This window comes from Cryptomeria japonica, chromosome 8 (genome assembly GCF_030272615.1).
Source record: "Cryptomeria japonica chromosome 8, Sugi_1.0, whole genome shotgun sequence".
Lineage (NCBI taxonomy): Eukaryota > Viridiplantae > Streptophyta > Pinopsida > Cupressales > Cupressaceae > Cryptomeria > Cryptomeria japonica.
In genome coordinates, this window is record NC_081412.1 from 209,309,869 (window position 1) to 209,333,073 (window position 23,205).

A 23,205-nucleotide genomic window follows, 5' to 3' on the forward strand; every position below is an offset into this window, starting at 1 on the left:
ACATTGAATAGGGGAAACGGGGGGATACTAAAAAAGACTTTGATTTTGATATTCTCCTCAAAAAATTTGTTAAAATTCATGAGAAATTGTTTTTTTGGGTCAACAAGGAGATCAACATGCCGAAGGAAGGAATTAAGGGCATCATTAACACTTAAACTGAGAATCCCATGCTTAGAAATACTGACAAGCTTATCCAAATGACAAAGAAACTTATAGAAGATGTTAAGATCATGAAAACATATCACGAATCAAGGATTGGTCAGTTGGAAATAAGCTTGGAAGAGATTAAGGGCAACCTGAGGAATCTGGTTGAGAGTAGAAAGGAAGCCATGAATAGAAGCATTGGGGGTCTTAAAAAGGTTAATGCAATGATTGCGGACCAAAGAGCCCAACCCATCACCAGTATCCCAGCCTCAAACAACAAACAAAAGAAGAAAATCCTGGAGCCAAAATTGCAAGGTACGAGATCACAAGTCACTACTAGACCCTATACAAGGATGAGGATTAGGAACCAAGAGAAGTGTACCTCTAGGTTCATCGTGGAAAAGCTCGAAGACATCAACAAGGGTATGATCCAAAATAATTCAGACTCGATGCAATCTCTAGTTTAGTGGTTTTTAGCTCTTTGTGATAGTGGTTTTGTGTTTTTGTTGTGTGGGCATGACCCCTGTTTCTGTGGTTGTTTTGTCATTGTTTCTGGACTGGTTAGTTACTGTTTATTTTTTATTTCTCTCTCCGACTCTGGGTTTCGGGTCCCTATAAAACCCGTTTATCTTAACAAAAAAAATAGCTTTAAAACAAGTATAATACTTTTATAGATATTGAGCTTTCATACTCAAATCTTTTAATACTTTAATCCTAATGTTTCCGTATTATAAGATTTTCTATCCCTTATCAATCAAAAGATAAATTTTACTTTATTCTTTTTTTGAAACAAAACTCTATATAAATTTACACCACACCTCTTTTAAATAATTTAAATATTGATTTGTATTTATCTTTACTACAAGATCTTTCTTCAACACAATTCAATATAGAAAATATAAGGGTTTCATGCTAAAACATATAAATTGGAACCTTTTCAGTAGTTTCTCAAGTAGCATCTCTATTTAAGTTAAATTATTGGCTTATTTGTCTATATATTATATAATATTGATATATATGGAATGCCTTCGAAAAAGAAAATACTTCCATTATATATATATATATATATATATAAAGAAAATACTTACTCACATTATATTTATATATATATATATATATATATATATATATATATACAATGTTGGAGACTCTATATATCTTCCAAAACTCAAAGAAAAGAACTCAAAGATTTATTAAGTTTCATCCTAGTATTTTAGAAAATTATAGACTTGAACAATAAAATATGAGAAAATTGGTTTCTTCCAAAAAAAAAAAAAACAAGGAAAAAGGAAATAGTATTTTAGACAAATAGGGTAGAGACATCCAATTGATATTGTAGTGTACAAAATGTGAAAATTAAAAGGGTTGTAGTGGGTGCTCAAGATCAATTGGTGTTCATCTTTTTGGCACTAAGAAATCTAATATTGATCAATGAAAGTGCCATCCTAGAATATAAGGGGACTAAACTCACCATCCAATAATCTTTATCAATGAAAAGCCTTTAAAAAAATGAACAATGAAATATATTATATGAGAAAATAAATACATGACCATGGATAGCATAAACGTTTTTGAATGCTATCTTGAAAATGGGTTTTCTCAATAAAGGAGGTTAAAGGTTTACTTGGAGGGTTGGCTTTTATATCGAATCACTTGATGGTGTTCATTTCAAATAGCTTGTGTTTTGATTTGCGGATAGCAATTGAGGTTTTTTTCTTGGATTTTTACTGAAAATTTAACTTTAATAATAGTGTTTAAATGATCCTCAATCCTCTCATGAAAAGGACTATAGAACTCAAAATTCTTTTATTGAAAGATTAAATTTGAAAGAAGAATGTGATTATTGTACAAGTCTTCATGATAAGATTGGATCTATTAAAAATAAAGAAGGTTTTCCAACCATTTCTTCTTCTTTCTTAACATTCAATTTGTGAGATAGCAAAGCTTAAAGTGATTGAGTTTATTCAAATACATACTTTTATTAAATTATATATTGATAAGTATTTATTTAATTAATTTACATTGAAATAAAAAAACGTAAAATGACAGGCTGTACATTTTTTTTTAATTTACCACCGTCAGCGAAGCTTGTTTGAAATTTTTGGCCCGCGGGCTGGCATTTTAATACAATGCCCTGGCCGCCCGGGGGCCCAAAACAACCGTCAACTTGACCGTGATAAGAATACTGTAGCCGTCAACTTGACCGTATACAGGTTGTACTGTACTGACACATATCCAAACAAAGGTCTGTTCTTGACCGATCAATTCATTTTTAATAAGAGAACTATAATTCATTGGAAAAAAGTTAAGCCTCTTTTCTGATATTTTGTGATGGAAATTGTTTTTATACTTCGTGTCAGCAATACAACAGAACGCTCACAAACCAAATAATTTGTCTGCGAAAGGAAACCATCTTCATTAATAGTTTTTGTCGTATTTCCAACTTTGAAGAATTAAAAGAGGCTAGTTGCGAAGAAATAATGACAAATGCACAGCATCATATAATCAGAAAGAGAAGGGCAATCGTTTGCATTCTACAATCTCAGAAAACATTAGAATTAGAGGCGCCTGTGGTGGGAGTTTGAGCATGAAGAGGAGACGCTCATCATCATCATCTTCTCCAGTGGTTGTGATGGCAGATCCATCCACTTTCAGCAATGTTGTACAACGTCTAACTGGAATGCCAAAGCCTGATATACAAGAAAATAGGGAGGAAAATAATGATAAGGCAATGGAAAAGCCTCTGCTGATTAAGCCTGTACCAAAACGACCCACTATTGATCAAGTAACAGGTAAAAGCAGCCCTTGGCTATCTTCACTTATTCTTCCCGCTTGTAACTCTTCCCATTCCCCTCCTCTTCCAGCGCCGCCTCTGGATACTAGCAATCCAGCAATAATGCAAACGCAGCGGGAGGGTGATCTTGATACTACTCTTCAGAGGTTTTCCAAATTTTTGGAGGAAGATTAAAATCTCTTCGATTAAGGGAACCCTGCTATTACTTTTTTTAAGGATAAGGAATACTATGACCAGGTTCTATGATAGACAGTTTTAGAGTTTACTTATATATATGAGGAAATAAAAAATGAATGAAAGTCTGCAGTTAAACCTTTTGTTAGATGATGTATAGATCACCATATTCTCTTAAATGTTCTAAATTCTTTCAATTGGTCTCAAAGCAGTTCTCCATCCTATGCTTTGAAAGGGTCCTGATTTCACAGTTGATTTTGTGTGGATGAGGAGATTTTCAGGGAAGATTTGTGTTAGACAATACAAACGTTGCCAGCACGAGATTAACACCATATGTACCAAGAAATGTGTAAAAGGAAATTAGCTGCATCTAAGAATGGCATAATGCTTAGAATGTTTTTGTTGCATTGCTTTCAGACTCCATGAATAATGCCTGCTTAAGTTCATTAAACGAATTGAAAGTCTACGAGTGCACAATGCATAGAGCATAAGAATGGGTTATATGGGCGGGTGAGGAGAATAAAGAGATTGTTTGATAAATCCATTGAATCCTTACACCATTTGAGCTGTTCACTGGTAAGATCTGAATGTGAATATGTGGAACCATTGAATGTTTTAATAGAGCTATTTAGGAGATCAATCATTCCATGTGTCAGATATCCTAAATATTAGATCTAGTATGTGAAATGCATGTAAAATTTAGTTGGCATTGATAAAGTCAACAATGGCGATATGGAGGAGTAATGTCAATAGCACTGTTATTTACTTTTCTATAATTACATGTCTACTGGCAATAGCTGTTTTTAACACACTACTTCAATAAACAAATCAATAATGCATGTTAAAATTGGGATTGATAATGTCAGCATTCCTTTCCATTCAATGCTTGCATCTTTCAGAATTATAAATGATTTGCGCGGATACGTGTTTCAATGTTTCCCGTGCTCGTGGCTTTATTCTATTCATTTATTTTTATTTTCTATTATCAAGTCCGTCGCCCGATCGTTTTTAAGCATAGAGTGTTCTCATTCATGCTCTTTTTTTTTCGCTCGGCCGTTCTTTCGTTCTCTCCATTTTTACTTAACATGTGTTTTAAATATAAAATATGAACATGAGGGTTGGCGGTGGAACCCATTCAAAATGGAGGAAATATAGACTTGACCATATTTAAAATACATCTTAATTTATTAACTTTTTAGTATTTTTAAAACATGAACTATTTGGATGACAGTATTTTTTAGATAATTATCTTTCTAAACATAAATCATGCATCTCATATATTTTTGGAAAAGATGTTATATATATAAAAATAAATTTTGTTTATTTATTTAATGTTTTTGGACATATTTCTAATTGAAATGAAGTATTATTTTGATAATTTATACTATAAAAAACATAAAACAATTAGAATTTAGAAGACGATACAATCCATCTTTTCATTATTACATCTATTATTTTTTCAAACAATTTTTTTGTGATAAATAATATTGATGAATGATATAAGATACATTTCTATTTCGATAGCTTGACATGTGTTCAATTATGTATGTATGACTTGAAACACATAAGAATTAAATGATAGGCTATGAACCATCATTATTTGATGGTTCTTTTCACAAGATTGCAATACCATAATAATGCAATGTTTATGTAATTGTTTAGAAATTTTAAATAAAAATAGGTACTTGGTTTATATAAACCATTTATTCAATACATATAATTTATTAAGGCTCTTATGACCAATTTATGTAGTCCCTTAGAATTATAAATAAAGATTAAACATGTTTATGTGAAAATTGATAGAACAAGGATCATCTAGTAAAATAACAACATTAGTTGGGCCACAAGAGTCAAGAAACCACATGCCCTACAAATTGATCAAATTAAAATATGCAACAAAAGATATATACAAGGAATAAGTCTCAAGTCAATTGGAATTCATTAGCAAACTTAGAAAATACACACATGTAAATAGTGAAAATGACAACAATTTCCAACTACAAAAGTGGCATGCAAATTGATGCAGTAAGAATGAGAATAGAAACTAAGCCTAAGAATACTTGTCTCCTAAAAATAAAATATTTCATACATGAAAGAAATAATATCTTAATAATGTCAAGAAAATATATTTATACTAACACCGCACTTAAGCATATCTTAGGTGAGTGAATGAGATTGGGTCTTAACAACTACACCTGATTGGTACCCTAGTTTAAATAACTAGCAAATAATTGTGAAAAGGGAGAAAACCCAATGAAAAAAACTCACCCCTACAAGAGAGAAACGAATAAGACTATAAGGACCTCTAATAGAGGATGATGTTGCTAACATATAGACAACATCCCAAGAAGTTCTCATATGCAAATGAACCTTCTCTTAGTAAAATGTTTGGTGAAAATGCTAGCAATCTTCCCTAAATATTAGCACAAGACTACGTCAACAATCTAACTATGAAGGAGCTCTCGAATATATTGCATAAGAATCTGTATGTGCTTGATACATTGACTCTAAAATAAATTCTTGGATATCTTAATGGTGCTCCACTTGTCACAAAATATTATTGTGGGGTGCTTGAAATAAATACCAAACTCAATATGATTGTCTTTAGGACAAATAATCTCAATAGCTATATTGTGAGCTCCTCTATACTCTATCTCTATCGATGATAAATCAATATCATGTTTCTTCTTGATAGACAAACTAATATATACAAACCCACTAAAAAAATTGTAACCTAAAATAGACATATAGACCTGAGTATTGTTAACCCAATATGAATTTGAAAAACCAACTAAGTTGTTCTCAATACCAACTTTTGAATGAATCCCAAAACTAAGATTACCTTTTAGCTTGTTTCTAATGTAACCCATGATGTTCCTACTGAATCTCAAAGATATGTCAACTACATAGGAAATGTCAGCCTTGGTATAAGTTAAATAAATGATACCACCGACAAGTTGTTCCTACAAGGCTTCATATCTTTTGTGACCAAGGCGAATTTGAGGTATAGTAATCATGGAGGGGGCCCCTCTATGGGTTCTCCAGGACATCAACCGAATCTTTGAAGATAATTTTATTTGGATCCTTTGAAATAGGCAGCTTTGAAAGTTGTAAAATTGATAAAGTCAACAATGGCGATATGGAGGAGCAATGTCGGTAGCACTGTTATTTATTTTTCTGTAATTACATTTCTACTGGCAATAGCTGGTTTTTACAGACTACAATAGTCAAATCAATAATGCAGGTTGAAATTGGGATTGTTAATGTCAGTCATTATTCCTTTCAATTCAATGCTTCCATTTTTCAGAATTCTAAAACGATAGATGAATCGCGCAGATACGTGTTTCAATGTTTCACCTTCTCGTGGCTTTATTCTATTCATTTATTTTAATTTTCTATGAACAAGTCCGTCGCCCGGCCGTTTTTAGACATAGAGTGTTCTCGTTCCTGCTTTTTTAATTCGCTCGTCGTTCTGTCCATTTTCTCTTATTAACATGTGCTTTAAATATAAAATATCAACATGACGGTGGGCGTTGGAACACATTCAAAATGGAGGGAAGTATAGGCTTGACCACATTTAAAATATATTTTAATTTTTTAATATTTTTAAAACATGAACTATTTGGATGACACAATTTTTCAGGTAATCATCACTATAAACATAAATCATGCATCTTATATATCTTTTGTTTTTTCTTTTTAAAAAAACCAATCTATACGTACACATACATATACATATACATATACACACAAACATATAATTTGTTTATTTAGTTAATGTTTTTAAAGCATCAAAAATAGCATTTCTAACTGAAATGAAGTATTATTTTCATAATTTATATTATAAGAATGCAAAACAATTAGAACTAGCAAGATGATACAATCCATCTTTCCATTATTACATCTATAAGTTTTTCAAACAAAATTTTTGTGATGAATAATATTGATGAAAGATATAGGATACATTTCTATTGTGATACCTTCACATGTGTCTAAGCATGTACGAATGACACAAAACACATAAGAATTGATTCATAGGCTATGACCCATCATTATTTGATGCTTCTTTTTACAGGATAACAATACCATAATAATTCAATGTTTATGTAATTGTTTACATATTTTTAATAATAATAGGTACTTGGTTTAAATAAACCATTTATTAAATACATATAATTTACTAAGGCTCTTATCAACAACCTATGTAATCCCTTAAAATTATAAATAAATAGTAAATATGTTTAGGCGAAAGTTGTTAGATCAAGGATCCTCTAGTAAAATAGCGACATTAGTTGGGCCACAAGATTCAAGCAATCACATGCCCTACAATTTGAGAAAATAAAAATATGTAACAAAAGACAGAGACAAGAAATTTCTCTCGAATCATTTGGAATTCATTTGGGAGCATTTTTTTTTTCTATAAGGGTTTCATGTCTTATCTTGGTTTTGACCAATTGTAAAGGGTTTCGGGTCCCTTCAAAACTTGTTTTTACCATAATAAAAAAATACCCACCTTAAGCATATCTTAGGTGAGTAAATGAGAATGGTTCCTAACAACTAAATATGATTGGGTACCCTAGTTTAAATAACAAACAAAAAAAAATCCAAGGGAGAAAATCAAGTCAAAAAAACTCACCCCTACAAGAGAGAAAAGAAGAAGACTAGAAGGATCCATAATAGACGACGATGTTCCTAACATATAGACAATAGCCTAAGAAGATCTCATAGGTGAATGATCCTACTCTTAGTAAAATGTTTAGTGAAAATGTTAGCAATCTTTCCTAAATATTGGCAGAAGACTAAGTCAATGATCTAACCATAACTGAGCTCTTGTAATGCAAAAGAATCCTTATGCGCCTGGTCCATTGACTCTAGAGTAAGTTCTTTCTTATCTTAATGGTGTTCTACTTGTCACTAAATGTTATTGTAGGCTTCTTGAAATAGATGCCAAACTCAATATGAATCTTTTTAAGAAAAATAATCTCGATAGCTATGTTGATAGCTCGTCTACACTCCACCTCTATGGATGATAAATCAAAAGAATTTTTTTCTTGATAGACCAACTAATAGGACTAAAACCAAAGGAGAAAACTGTAACCTATGTTGGACTTACAGATCTAAGTATTGTTAACCCAGTATGATTCTAACAAACCAACTATGTTTTGAATAATAAGAATAAAGATAGGCTCAAACCTTTGCATAACTACACTAAACAACAACTTCAAGGGAAAATGAGGAACACACACCTAGTCAATAAATAAAAAACAAAAAACACCAACACCAACAAGGAACCACTAGACAAAAACCAGAGGCAAAATTAGAGAAAAAAAAATAGCCAACCACCTGTCAAAGACACTGAGGGATGGTCTTATAGGAAAAGGTGTTACCTTGTTACCAATATTTAAATAGTCTAATGACTTGGTTAGAAAAATATTTTTTTCTTTTAGAATCCTTAACAAAGGTCAGAGTAGCAAAATCTGGAGTATATTTGACCACTAAGGTAGGGGCCTCCATTGTAGCGGAGGGAGATATTGCATGGGTAAAAGTACAAAGTTGTGTCACACTTTTATAAAGGAAATGGTCAATGTTGATTCAACTTTTTAAATTAAATCAATAGAAAGTGAAATATTTGTTTTCAAATTTGAAATGATGTAAACTAATAAAATTTATATTCTTATGTCTATTTTATGTTTGTAATTTTAATAAAAATTTAAAAAATTATTTGAAGGTAGTTTTTTATAAAGTAAACACTATAATTCAGTTACTAAGAAAATGTTGAAATTGAAGTTACACGTCACCACACTTTATTTAGTATATTTTACCTTTTTTCTTGATTTTTTCTCTTTATATTTATAACTTGAAAGTTTAGTGCATGGATATATTTTTTACTATTTTTTATAGATATATATTTTTCAATAGATTTGAAAAGTTGTGTGTGCTAAAATATAACTCTTTCCAATTCCCAGCACCATTTTCCTTAATTATTTATCTAGATTAGAAAAGAATTATATCATCTTGACATAGATTCTTTTCTCTGCTGCATCATATTTTTTTCAATTTTTTTTAATAAATTTTAGTATTTTTCCTTGACAAGATAATCAACTTTATATTTTAGTGCCAATGAATTAATTTCAACCAAAAATAAATATAAAATATAAAAAACTAATTAAAATATTAAATGGTATATATTTTAGAAAATTCACTTATAGATCTATCAAAGGCTATTTTTATATTTCAAAAAAAAAAATTATTTATAAGAGTAGGAGTTGTTGAAACATCGAGTTTAATTTTTTTTTGTAATTAGACCAAAAGAAGTATAAATTATACATTTAGTAGACACTTTCAATTGGAAAAGTTGTGGCCATATATAATTTAGATATAATGAATCTATATAGATCATATGTTTAAGTTTTTTTTATTTTTATTTTTAGAATTACTTAAATTCACTTGTGCTGATAAGTTAGCCTGAAAAGTGACACAATTTTGTGCTTTTACCCTTATCTACATTCAATTTAATCCTTTATATCTTGCAAGGAGGTCAAATTCTTCAAGGTGATCTCCTAGCACAACATAAATATTTCCTCCACTTTTTGCCTCAACATCTCCTAGCTTTCCTTTAGCTCCACCACTACCTTACTCACATCCCTCTAACACAACTTTTCACTAAGGTCATTCAACATCCCCTTGATCTTGTCCCACTTCAATAATATTACAACCATATTGCTAGCAGTCTCCTTGACTTGTTCATCATTTTCCTCTATCACCCATTTGTCAGTCCTAGCACTCACCCCTACTATTTCCTTAGGCCTATTAATATTTCTTATAGCCACATCAAACTATGAGAAGATCCACTTAATAACGAATTCTTGTTGCCCAATTATCTCTTTCAAACCTGATACCTTAGCATCCAAACTGGCATAGTGGGATTGGGGTAGGAGACATCATGATTGAGCAAAAATGGGGCAACCTCCTTAGAATCCATAGGATACCAATCATATTTTGAGGTTGAGGAGGAATCATATTCCTCAAAACCTTCCTACTCTTCTGATTTTAGCACCTTGACTTCCTTAGATAGAGGGTTAAGGGACTTTTTTTTTTGTCCTTTGATAAGGTTAAATTAGATAGGAACTAGCCAAGTCTTAGATAAAGAAGAAATATTGGGATCTAGTTTCACAATTGGGGCACTCGAGAGGTCCACCACTAAGTTAGAATCTGATAAGGGATCAACGGGAAATAACAACACCCCTGAGATTTGTTTAGTTGACTTGTTTTAAAACATTAGAAATAGTAGATGATAGCTCTAACTGAAATGAAGTATTATTTTCATAATTTATATTATAAGAACACAAAACAATTATAGTGAGAAAGATAACACAAACCATGTTTTCTTTATTACATTTATAGATTTTAAAAAAAATAAAAATTGTGATGAATAATATTGATGAAAGATTTAGAATACATTTCTACTTTGATATCTTGACATGTGTCTAAGCTATACATATGACTCGATACCCATAAGAGTTGATTCATAGACTATTAACCATCATTATTCGATGCTTCTTTTTACAAGATAGCAATACCCTAAATAATACGATGTTTATGTAATTGTTTACAAATTTTAAATAATAACATGTAATTATTTTAACTAAACCATTAATTAAATACATATAATTTACTAAGGCTCTTATCAGAAACTTATGTAACCCCTTAGAATTATAAAGAAAGAGTAAACATGTTTAGGTGAAAGTTGTTAGGACAAGGATCCTCTAGTAAAATAGAGACATTGGTTGGGCCAAAAGAGTCAAGCAATCAAAAGTCCTACAATTTGAGAAAATGAAACATTACAACAAAAGATAGAGACAATAATATATCTCAAATCATTTAGATTTCAAGAGAAAACTTAGTATTTATACATATGTGTATAAATAGTGGAAACAATAACAATTTCCAACTAGAATAGTGGTATGGAAAAAGAATGAGAATAGAAACTAAGCCTAAGAATACTTGTCTCTTAAAAATGAAATATCCCATAGATGAAAGAAATAATATCTTAATTATATCAATAAAACATCTTTACACTAAAATCCTCCTTAAGCATTTCTCAAGGGAGGAATGTGAATGGGTCCTCACATCTACATATGATCAAGTACCCTGGTTTAAATAACTAACAAAAAATGTAAAATGAAGAAAATCTCCAACTGAAAAAAAGTCACCACTACAAGAGAGAAAATAAGAAGACTAGAAAGACCTCTAATAAATTATGATGGTTCCAACATATATACAATAGCCTCAAAAGAGATTATAGGTGAATGATCCTATTGTTAGTAAAATATTCATTGAAAATGTTAGCAATCTTCCTTAAATATTGGCACAAGACTAAGTCAATGATCTAACTATGGATAAGCTTTCAAATTTAATAGATAGGAGTCTCTATGTGATTGGTCCACTGACTCTAGAATAAATTCATGCATATCTTAGTGGTGCTCTACTTATCACAAAAGATTATTGTGCACTTTTTGAAATAGATACCAAATTTAATAAGAATATCTTTAAGAAAACAATCTCAATAGCTATGTTGATAGCTCCTATACACTCTACCTCTATGGATTATTAATCAATAGCATTTATCTTCTTATTATACCAACTATTAGGACTAAAACCATAGGAAAAATTGTAACTTAAGGCAAACTTATGGATCTGAGTATTGTTAACCCAATATGAATCTACAAAATCAACTAAGTTTTGATTAATAAAAATTAGGATATATTTGAACCTTTACATAACCTCCAAGAAACAACACCTAGGGAACATGAGGAATTCACACCCAATCAATTAACAAAAAAAACCAACACCAACAAGGAACCACTAGATAACTAGACAAAAAATAGAGACAAAACCGAAGACAAAGCTAGAGAACAAAAACCAACCAGCCACCTATCAAAGACACCGAGGGATGGTCTATTGAAGGAACACAATGGACCACTGAGAGGGGGGTGAATCAATGGTAAACCAAAAACTTTAAGTCATCTAAATGAAAAAAATCAAGAAACTATGAGTAGAGATATCAAGCACATTTAAACACACACACACACACACACCATAAACTCATAACACAAGATATATGAGGAAAACCCACAGTGGCAAAAAATCTTGGTGGAAAATGCTACTAGATTCTACTGCTCCAATCCAACCTCACAAGTAAATCACTGATTACAACATTTATGGGCACTAACCTAAAGGAGCACCGACCCATGAATTTTATGGGCACCAACCCAAAGGAGCACCAATCTCTAGCTTTATGGGCACCAACAGAAAGGAGCACTTACCCTTGCTCTGAGCACCCACTTAGAGATTTACAATGATTGAATATTTAAAAACAAATTAAAAACCTTGTTACAAATGAGGTTTTGTAACACCTTTCTAATTATCTTCTTCTCAGATGATCCTATACACTCTAATCTTTGTTGTTGTTTTATTCTCTTTGCATTTATCTTCATTTTTTTTATGCAAACAACTCTCTGTTTACTGCTCTGATCACTTCTCCTTCTCTACCTTTAATAGTGTATATAACTCACTGTGTTATCTTCCTTGACTTTGCACTCTCTGGTTGCTGGTCTTTTCTATTCATGGCTACAAACCACTATCTCCTTCTTTACTTTTATCTCCCACACATCAACAACTCTCTGATCTACACACACACTTCTACCACAACCCTGTAACCTTGTTCCTCTTCCACCTTTTCCACTCTCTCTACTCTTCCCCTCAATTTTTGTAGAGATTCTATATTTTTGCTCATCCACATCTCTTTGTGTCTTTTTCCTTTTGTTTTGTGTTCTTGGCTAACTACTCTGCAACCTCTCTACCTATTTTTTTCTTTTCTCTTCACACACTCTCTAGTTGCCCATGGTTATTTTGATCATCATTATCTTTTCTTATTCTGCTAGCTCGGCTGCCACACCTATCACTTTTAAATCTCATACCTGTGGTTTGATCAATCAACACTGTACACTAATAATTTCCTCCACAAATATATTCAAAATCTAATCTCCTCGACCTCTAATAGATCATGTCTTCAAACTAGTCAGATTCTCTTTACACACCACTCAAATAGATAGTTGTCACTAAATGTGATCTCTTGATATTCTTTTGCAATCATATTATACATCTGAGCATAGATTACTATACATAGTAACCTTCATCTTGATAGATATACTCGAGCTTCAAAAAAGGCTCAACAACTCCCTCTGCAACATCATCACATTAAATGCTTTCTCATTCTTCTTAGTCAAATGATTACTATCTTTAGTAATCTTCATGTGCCTGATGAGACTTGATCATCTCTCTATAGATCACCTTGAGCCACAAAAACTACCTGCAATGGGATCACCATTAATGCATTCTTCGTCCTCTATTGACTTTCCCTAAGGAGATGGACAACTAACTCCAACATTCCTGACTTCTACATATATGATTCATCCTTCAACCACCTAGAAGCCACTTATCTTCATTTTTAGCATCCACATCGCTTGGTCAATGTCAGTCAGCTGCCACATAGAACTCTATGATTATCGACATGCACTGTGTCATCAAAATCTTCTCATTTGTCATCTAGATCATTTGATCAAACTTGGTTGACCACCACATGGATTACTAAGTCTATTGGCTTGCAAAAGTGGTGTCAAAATATTATCATTTTGGTGTTCAAGTTGCTTGGTCAACATCAATCAACCTCAATAAACCTGCCACATGGACTATTAGGCTACACAGAACCATCAAACTCCATACTGTGACTAACTTTCTTTTTATGCGCAACATAGATAAGTCTACAGGATGGTGGGAGCCACTAACTTCTTTCCCTTCATTAGCCTATACCATCATCTATGAGCCCATCTTACCTGTGTGGGGTAATCATCTTCAAGAGACTCCGTTCATTGTTAGCCCGCACAACACCCTGTACAAGTTTTCTAATCGTGCGGGGTAAGGGCTTCCTTACTTATTGCGATATCCTTCTATACCGCACTACCATTGCTTCTTCCTTTTCACCATCGTGGTGTAGTAGGTGATGTCAAAATTTTCACTTTTGAGTTTTCCCACATCGCTCTTTTCAAACTACTATCACCCATGCCAGGTAAGACTTTGTGTGTGTTTAAGTTCCCCCACACTACACATTACACAATCTTTGAACTCCTTGACTTTCCATGGTGCAGGATGGCAGGATTCATCGACCCTTCACTTTAGTCTTTGTTCTCACGGGATAGTGTGAAACATCTCTTGCCTTTGTCCTTATAAGCCCGCATAGTCATATCCCTCTAGCATTCTCTAGTGCAGGCTAGTTAGATACCCCATTCTTTGATTCCAGTTACCCCGTGGGCCTATTTGACCTCGACGAGCTCAACAATGCAAGATGGCAGGGAGCCTCTCTCCTTCGTTTCTTGACTTACCTTGCAAGGTCATTTCTTCTTCAGTCTTACAATGCAGGATAGCGGGGCCGCTTATATTCTCTTCCATATATTTATCACACACAACCATTAATTCTTTTGTTTCAATGCCATGGGATAGTGGGATACCTTCATTTCCCTCCATCTTTGTTATCCTGCAAGGTCTCTTCTTTTCACTAAAACACACTGCGAGATCCTGCAAGCACACGTCACCACACAAGTGAATATAATACATAGTCACCAGCTGGACGTCTATAGGCATGAGGACAAAATGATGAGGACATGAAAGAGGGATATTTTGGTATAGCTCCAGAAGTCTCCAAGAGGCATTTAAGTGTCACACCAAAGCGCCGAGTCATGCCAAAAACAAACCAAGTCGGCAAGACAAACTCATAGTTACATCGAACAAACATTCTGTTGGTATAACACAAAAGTATGTGCATAGCCCGAAAATGATCATAGTGATAGAACAAGTAACATCAAAATGTAGGGATGTCGTTGAGACTGAGGGAGGGTCTTGCCGAAAACTGTCAAACACATTAATTTTCACTGTTTTTAATCTTGCAACAAGAATACATCAGACAAGATGGATTAAGCACATTGAGAGGTGGACACAGAACTATGAGTTAACACCATTTTCACCTTTGCAATTTATCTTTCCTTCATTCCAATTCATTTGATCTTTTTTGCAGCTTGCAACATTTGTATAGCATAACACGACGTGTTATGCACTTAACTTGTCTGCAACTTTTCTCTTGTTGACATCAATCAACTCTGCATGCCTGGCACATCTTCATCTAGTAGGTGTCTTGTATCTCTCTCTACAACTTTATCAACTTATCCTTGCACAAACACATGTTGATATCCAGTAGGTGTTTTGTATGTCTCTCTACAACTCCATCAGCTGAGCCATGCACACAGACATGTTGATATCAATGACAACCTCAATGCCAACAGTCTCCCCCTTTTGCATTGATGTCAAAACCACTCATCACTCTCTTGCTTTGACAACAATGGCAAAGGGCAAAACAACCAATTGCAACCCATGTATCTCCCACTTTGACCTTCTTCCGATACATAGCAATCAATGGAACTTCCAATTCTAGTCAAGACACATCTTCTATACCTACTACCACTATGTTGACCTTGTTTAGAACTAATTCATTAGTCTCCCCCTGCGACTAATGCACCAATATAGTTGTATACACCTCATCTACATGTATGGTAGATGAACCATTATTACAATATATGTTGGAAATGATCTAATATTACAAAAATAAACTCTAATCAAGTCTACTCAACTCCCCCTATGGTCCACTACCAACAAATGCCTTTTGTCTTCCCCTGAGAGCCAAAACTAATATACTCCACCTACACTGCTTTCTTCCATTTGGCTTCATGTTTTCCTCTACTCTAAACTACACATTTTAGACCTTGTTATGCATGCACTCTCAACACTACTTTGTCCTTCATATCTACTACTACATTCAATCCTTTTGCAGCCTCTATCCTTGCATTTTTAGCTATACCATTATGATCAAACATCCTTCTAGTGTAGACTATCTAAAAAATATCTTCACTACTTGCAGCTAAATTCAACCTTATGTATACAAGTGTACAACCATTACCAAATGCCATATTCACAGTGATCTATATGACAACAATGTCAGAAATCGATATGCAACCAAGACATAAACTTGTAAAACATAAAAAACTAAAGCAGATTTACAAACATTTTAAGATAACTCAACATCAATTATTAAATCTGTGATGTCATCTTCTTCCTCCATATCTCCTTCTTAGAGTTGGTCTTTCTCATAACTACAACATCATGTTCTTACACTTGTCCTATTCAAAATTTAGGGGTAAAGGATATGATCAATATGAAGCTCCCCATAAGATCCTACATCTCCTTAAGCTCAAGGAGATATACCTTTCACATGAAATGCCTACTCATGGATACATTATTGGCTTTCTCACCTCGTTGGCTGCACTTTCTCCTCTTGATTTTCTTTATCTCCCTTTGTCTCTCATTTGCAACATTTGGGCAGCATTGATCATCTTACTTTGTTTGACTACCCTTTATTTGCAAAAACTTTGCAATGTGGCCAAAATAGTGGCACTTGTAGCACACTATGTTCTCACCAAATAGATGGTTAGAGGGCCTTCTATCAATCTGATTTTTTCTTCTAAAAACCATGCTATTGTGACCAGCTGATAGAACAAATTGATTTCTTAACATTCTATGAACATTTCTTACTTTGTTCCATGCAGAAAATTGTCTTACATAATGACCATTATAGTTATACATTACCATTTTATTGTGGGAGGAGGTGTAGGAGCTACCATAAGACTGAAATGATTTTCTTCTACATTCATGACTCTCACGACCAATTTTATTGAAGCTATAACACAACATTCCTATCACCTAGGACAACAGAAGCATTCTTTCTCCCATATTTTGGAGTTGATATATGCATAAATTTACCACTTGACATTTTATGCCCATATGCGTCAAGATTTTTCATAAATCTATTCCTACATTCACTTTCTCTATGTCCATAACCTTTGCATGCAAAACAATAACCAGAGAAGGATGGCTTATAACTTATAAATTTATTTACCCAAATACATGGAGATCTTGCTAACTAGTTTGTTCCATTCCTTATTACTTGGTTGTTGATCCAGAGATGTTGATTTGTAGTAGTCACATGTACTGAGTTCCTCTTGTTCTCAGTTTTGTGTGCAACGACTTTCTTTGATCTTCTATATCTCCTTTTTGGATTCTTATCTCCGATGAGGCCATCTTCATTTAGCTTGCCTTTTCCTTTTGTATCAACAATGGTCTTCATCTTCATGTTTTTAGCAGTTGTAGTCAAATCTATCTTCTTCCTTGGAGCATTCCTGAATATGAAGGTTTGCTTATTATTATCATCTAAAGAGACAAAGTGTATCTCCTTAGATGATTCCTTGATGGTAGAATATTGACCTTTCTCATATCCAACACCTTAGGTATCCTTTGAATGCTTTTTTTTTCTCAACATCTTATCCAAAGGCTCAGTGTTGCCTCCATATTTGATTCTCATCTTGAGCTCGTCTTGGCATTTATCCAACTCTATTATTAGCTTTGCTATTTTATCTTTTAGATTTTGACACTCTTTTCCTTTGTCTCCACTTCCATCTCTAACTCCTCACACCTTCTCTTCTTGGCATCAAAATATGACGTTATTACTTCACACATCCTTATGGCTTCTTCTAGTTGTGTTGTCAATATAGTGGCATTCCTATCGGACGCTTCCAATTTTTTCCTAGTTGATTATAGTTCTCTTGGGATGTCTTCTTATAATTATTACATTCCTTCCTAGCATTCTTCAACTCTTCAAGGGCACTCATCGACTCCCCTTCAAGATCAACTTCAGCTTCATTATTTTCTTCATCTTCTTCATTGTTTCCAAAAGGGTCCTATCTGCTGGATTGAGGTGCACTATCACAACTAGATGGTTTGTCCACATTTCAAGTTTCTAGTGTCATGAGTAAATGAGCTTCTTTTTCATCTTCATTGTAGCAGCAGTCTAATTTTCATTTTACATTTGTGCTCTTACAAGATTTTATCTTCTTCTCACTTTCACTATCCGACACTACAATGTTTGGTAATTCTCCATAGATTTTCTTCAATCTATCCCATACATTCTTTGCAGACTTACATTTCTTGACCTTGAGAGATGCTATATCAGACAACCCACTAAGAATAACTTTCTTAGCTTCAACATTATATTCACATTTCCTTTAGTCATCAAGATTAATAGAAGGACAAGTAGGATTAGAGTAACCATTTACATCTAAAATCTAAACATCATAGCCTAAGGAAGACAAATAGACTTCCATTCTTGAACTCCAAAAGAGATAGTTTGAAACATCAAACTTTAAAAAATTTGTAGAGGATGACTCATACATCACCATTGTGTTCACACACTAGAATCTACCCAAGCTAGAGGAAGTTTATCTAACTGGGAACCTAGGGCTCTGCTACCAATTGAAGGAACACAATGGACCATTGAGAGGGGGTGAATCTATGGTAAACCAAAAACATTAACTCATGTAAATAAAAATAATCAATAATCTATGAGCAAAGATATCAGACACATTTAAGCACACACATACACACACATGAAAAACTCATAACACAAGATATACAAGGAAAACCCACAGTGGGGAGAAACCCAGGTGAGAAATGCTTCTGGAGTCTACTGCTCCAATATAGCCTCACAAGTAAATCATTGATTACAATATTAATGGGCACCAAAGCAAAGGAGCACCGACCCCTAAAGTTTATGGCAACCAACCCAAAGGAGCACCAACTCCTAGCTTTATGGGAACCAACCTAAAGGAGCACCTACCCCTACTCTGAAAACCCACTCAGTGATTTAAAATGATCAAACATTTAAAAAAAAATTAAGCACATTGTTATAAATGAGGTTTTGTACCACCTTACTAATTATCTTCTTCTCACAAGCTTGATCCTATGCACTCTGATCTCTACTCTTTGCACTCGTCTTCATTTTGTCTCTGCAAACAACTCTTTGTTTACAACTCCGATCTCTCCTCTTTCTCTACCTTTTCTAATATCTCTACTCTTCCTCTTTGTGTTTGCAAAGCTTCTATATATTTTTCTTGTGCACACCTCTCTATGTATTTTTCTTTATATTCTTTGTTCTTGGCTAACTACTCTGCAACCTCTCTACCTATTTTTCTCTATGCCCTTCACACACTCTATAGTTGCCCATGGTTTTTCTAATAATCATCAGCTTGTCTTCTTTTGCAAGCTCAGTTGCCACACCTACCACTGTCAAATCTCATCAATTGTCCTCTAATTGATCAACACTGTACACCAATAATATTTTCTCCAATAATAGATTCAAAATCTCATCTCCTCGACCTCTGACAAATCATGTCTGCAAACTAATTAGATTCTCTTTACAAACCACTGAAACAGATAGACATCATTAAATGCAATCTCTTGATATTCATCTACATTTCGATTATACATCTGAGCATATATTACTATACATAGTAACCTTAAGCCTAGTAGATACCCTTGAACTTTCAAAAGGCTCAACAACTCCCTTTGCAACATGATCACATTAATGTTGTTTTTTTCTTCTTAGTCAACTGATTACTATCTTTAGTAATCTTCATCTGTCTGATGAGATCTAATCATTTCTCTGTAGATCACCTCGAGCCACACAAGCTAACCGCAATGTGATCGCCATTAATTTATTCTCCAGCCTCTGTTGACCTTCCTTGAGGAGATCGACAACTACCTTCAACATTGTCGAGTTCTACATATATGATTCGTCCTTCAACAACCTGGAAGCCACTTATCTTCATTTTCATCGTTCACATCACTTGGTCAATGTTGATCAGTTTCCATGTAGAACTCTATGATGATTGTCATGCACTATGTCATCAAATTCTTCTCATTTGTTGTCTAGATTATCTAATCAAACCTAGTTGACCACCACATGGATTATTGATTCTAGCGACTTGTAAACGTGGTGTCCAAATCTTCTCATTTTGGCATTCAAGTTGCTTGGTCAGCATCGATCAACCACAGTCAACCAGCCACGTGGACTATCAGGCTACACAAAAACAACAAACTCCATACCGTGACTAACTTTTATATTATGCACATCACAAATATGTAAGTGGCATGGTGGGAGCCACTAACTTCTTTCCCTTCGTGAGCTTGCAACATCATCTATGAGCCCATCTTACCCGTACAAGGTAAGCATCTTCAAGAGACTCTGTTCGCTTTTGTTAGCCCGCATAACACCCTGTACAAGTTTTGGACTCATATAGGATAAGGGCTTCCTTACTTCTTGTGGCATCCTTCTATCCCACACTACCATCGTGTCTTCCTTTTCATCATCGTGGGGTAGTGGGTTATGACATATTTTTTTATTTTGAGTTATCCCACGTCGCTCTTTTCAAAATACTATTACCCATGCAGGGTAAGTCTTTGTGTGTGTTTAAGTTCCCCTGTGCTACACATTACACAAGCTTTGAACTTGTTGACTTTACATGGTGTGGGATAGCGGGATTCATCCATCCTTCACTTTCTTATCCCGCATGCATCTTTTCCTTCACTCTCCATTCTCACAAGACAGCAGGAAACATTCCTTTCCTTTGTCCTCGTAAGCCCGCACGGTTATACCACTCTAGCATTCTCTGGTCCAGGCTAGCGGGATACCCCATATTCTGCTCGTAGTTACCCCACAGGCCCATTCGACCTTGACTCCCAGTAGTGCGAGATGCTGGGGAGCCTCTCTCCTCTATTTCTCGACTTACCGCACAAGGTCATCTCTTCTTCGACCTTACGACGTGGGATAACAAGGGCTGCTTCTATTCTCTTCAATATCCTTATCCGGCATGACCATTACTTCTTCCACTTCATGGGATATCAAGATACCTTCATTTTCCTTCATCTTTGTTATCCTGCAAGGTCTCTTCTCTTCACTCAAACACACCATGGAATCCCACAAGCACGCATCACCACACGAGTGAATCCAATGCACAGTCACCAGCTGGACGTCAATGGGCATGAGCACAAAATGGTGAGGACATGAAAGAGGGATATTTTAGTATAGCTCTAGAAGTCTTCAAGAGGCATTTAAGTGTCAAACCGAAGTGCTGAGTCAAGCCAAAAACAAACCACGCTGGCTAGACAAACTCACAGTTACATCGAACAAAGTGTAAAGACCACCATGATTTCAAATTAACATAATTCATAAATTACACATCACAACCTTATATTAATGTCTTTGTGTCGAAATATACAAGAATAGAGATACAAAATTACACATTGTAACATAAAGTTAGAATGAGAAAACAATAACAAGACTAAACATAGGGAAACATATATATTTACAATAGACCACAAGGTGAAATACAATAATGCATAATGATATATTCATGATGACCACCTTGATGGGAACTCCCGACATCTCTCCCTCAAGAACATCCTGGCGAGAACATTGTCAAAGAGCATTTCAACCCCACCACAAAGTAGTTACACTTCCCTGGAATCTTTTATAACACAAAAGATACCCAACCCAACACGAGGAAGACTAGCAATGTGATACTGGAAAGAGTAATGGAATTTGTGCAACATAAAATATCCACATTCTACACTAATGTAGTAATATCACCGTGCACAAGATGCAGATAACACACATACAAGAATACGAGCATCAATCATTAATTATCTAAAGTCAATTTGAGATCTCAACCTCATCTCAACAACATGTATTCCAAAAAGAGAACATAATTCAATAATTAGTTTACACATGTAGTCAGAGTACAAGAGTTACACACTGCCATCCCAAATGAAGTATATGAGATTCTCAAAGAGAGCTCATCACAATTAGTAACTCAAAAGAAATCTTCAACATGTAATTTAATTAATCATATAGAATCTCAAAATGTAATCATAAACATACAACATATACAAAAGATTCCTAAGAAGAAAAGAAAGAGTAGAATTGAACACATATGGGTCTACGCGATTTCACATGTCTACTGATCAGGATTAAATTGGGAAAATATTGAAATCTAATTTTCAAAATTTTCTATGTTTTAGTAAATTGCAATTTTGAGGGTCTTCGGTGCATTTTTGGACAAATGTTGTGCTCGGAAACATGAAGAGACATCTTCGATGTTTCCGAAATTTGGTTCTAGATTATTTGAATACCTTTCCAACTTTGATAACCAGTTATCAACAGCTTCAACATCGACCTTTCCTTCAAAATTTGGGATGTCGAAATTGACCTGCACTTTGAAAGGGGTATTTCCACGAAATGGTGTTTCAGATTCAGAGGGTTTTTGCTTCTGTAGGAGGTTTGAAAATTGACTCATCATCTCCTCTCATTGCTTATTTAAAGCTTCCTCGACCAACTTCTTAACATCATTGTCTGACATCTTCGATTGTGTGCGTCTCAAAGGTGGGTATTTTGACAAATCTTGTGTATCCAATCCTAATCTTTGGTAGGAAGACCTTGTGTAAATTGGCATAAAGGAGCGTTCCCGCTCTGATACCACTGATCTGATTTATGAAAACCAGATTACAATACCTGGTGTGATACCTGAGGTATTGTAGAATTCAACACAAAAATTGACAACAAGAAGATTGCAAACCAAAAGCTGTCTCCATTCTATTCAAAATTGGAGTTTATACAAGTCGAATGTATCCCAAGGGTCACCATAATGTTTATTACAATTAAACTACTAAAACTATCAAAATTATCAAAAAACTAAATATAAAATTTTAGTCCATTTTGAGAAGGCACAACTTTCTCATCCTAGCTCCGAATTAGAAACCGTTTGATGCGTTGGAAAGGTATTCAAATAATCTAGAACCAAATTTCGGAAACATCAAAGATGTCTCTTCATGCTTCCGGGCACAACATTTGTCCAAAAATGCACCGAAGACCCTCAAAATTGCAATTTACTAAAACATAGAAAATTTTGAAAATTAGATTTCAATATTTTCCCAATTTAATCCTGATCATTGCAAAGTTGGATAGGTACTTTTCTGTAAATAATTTCTCAGATGCTGAAAAGATAACATTTGCTCTCCTCAAAGCTGAAACCCATGTG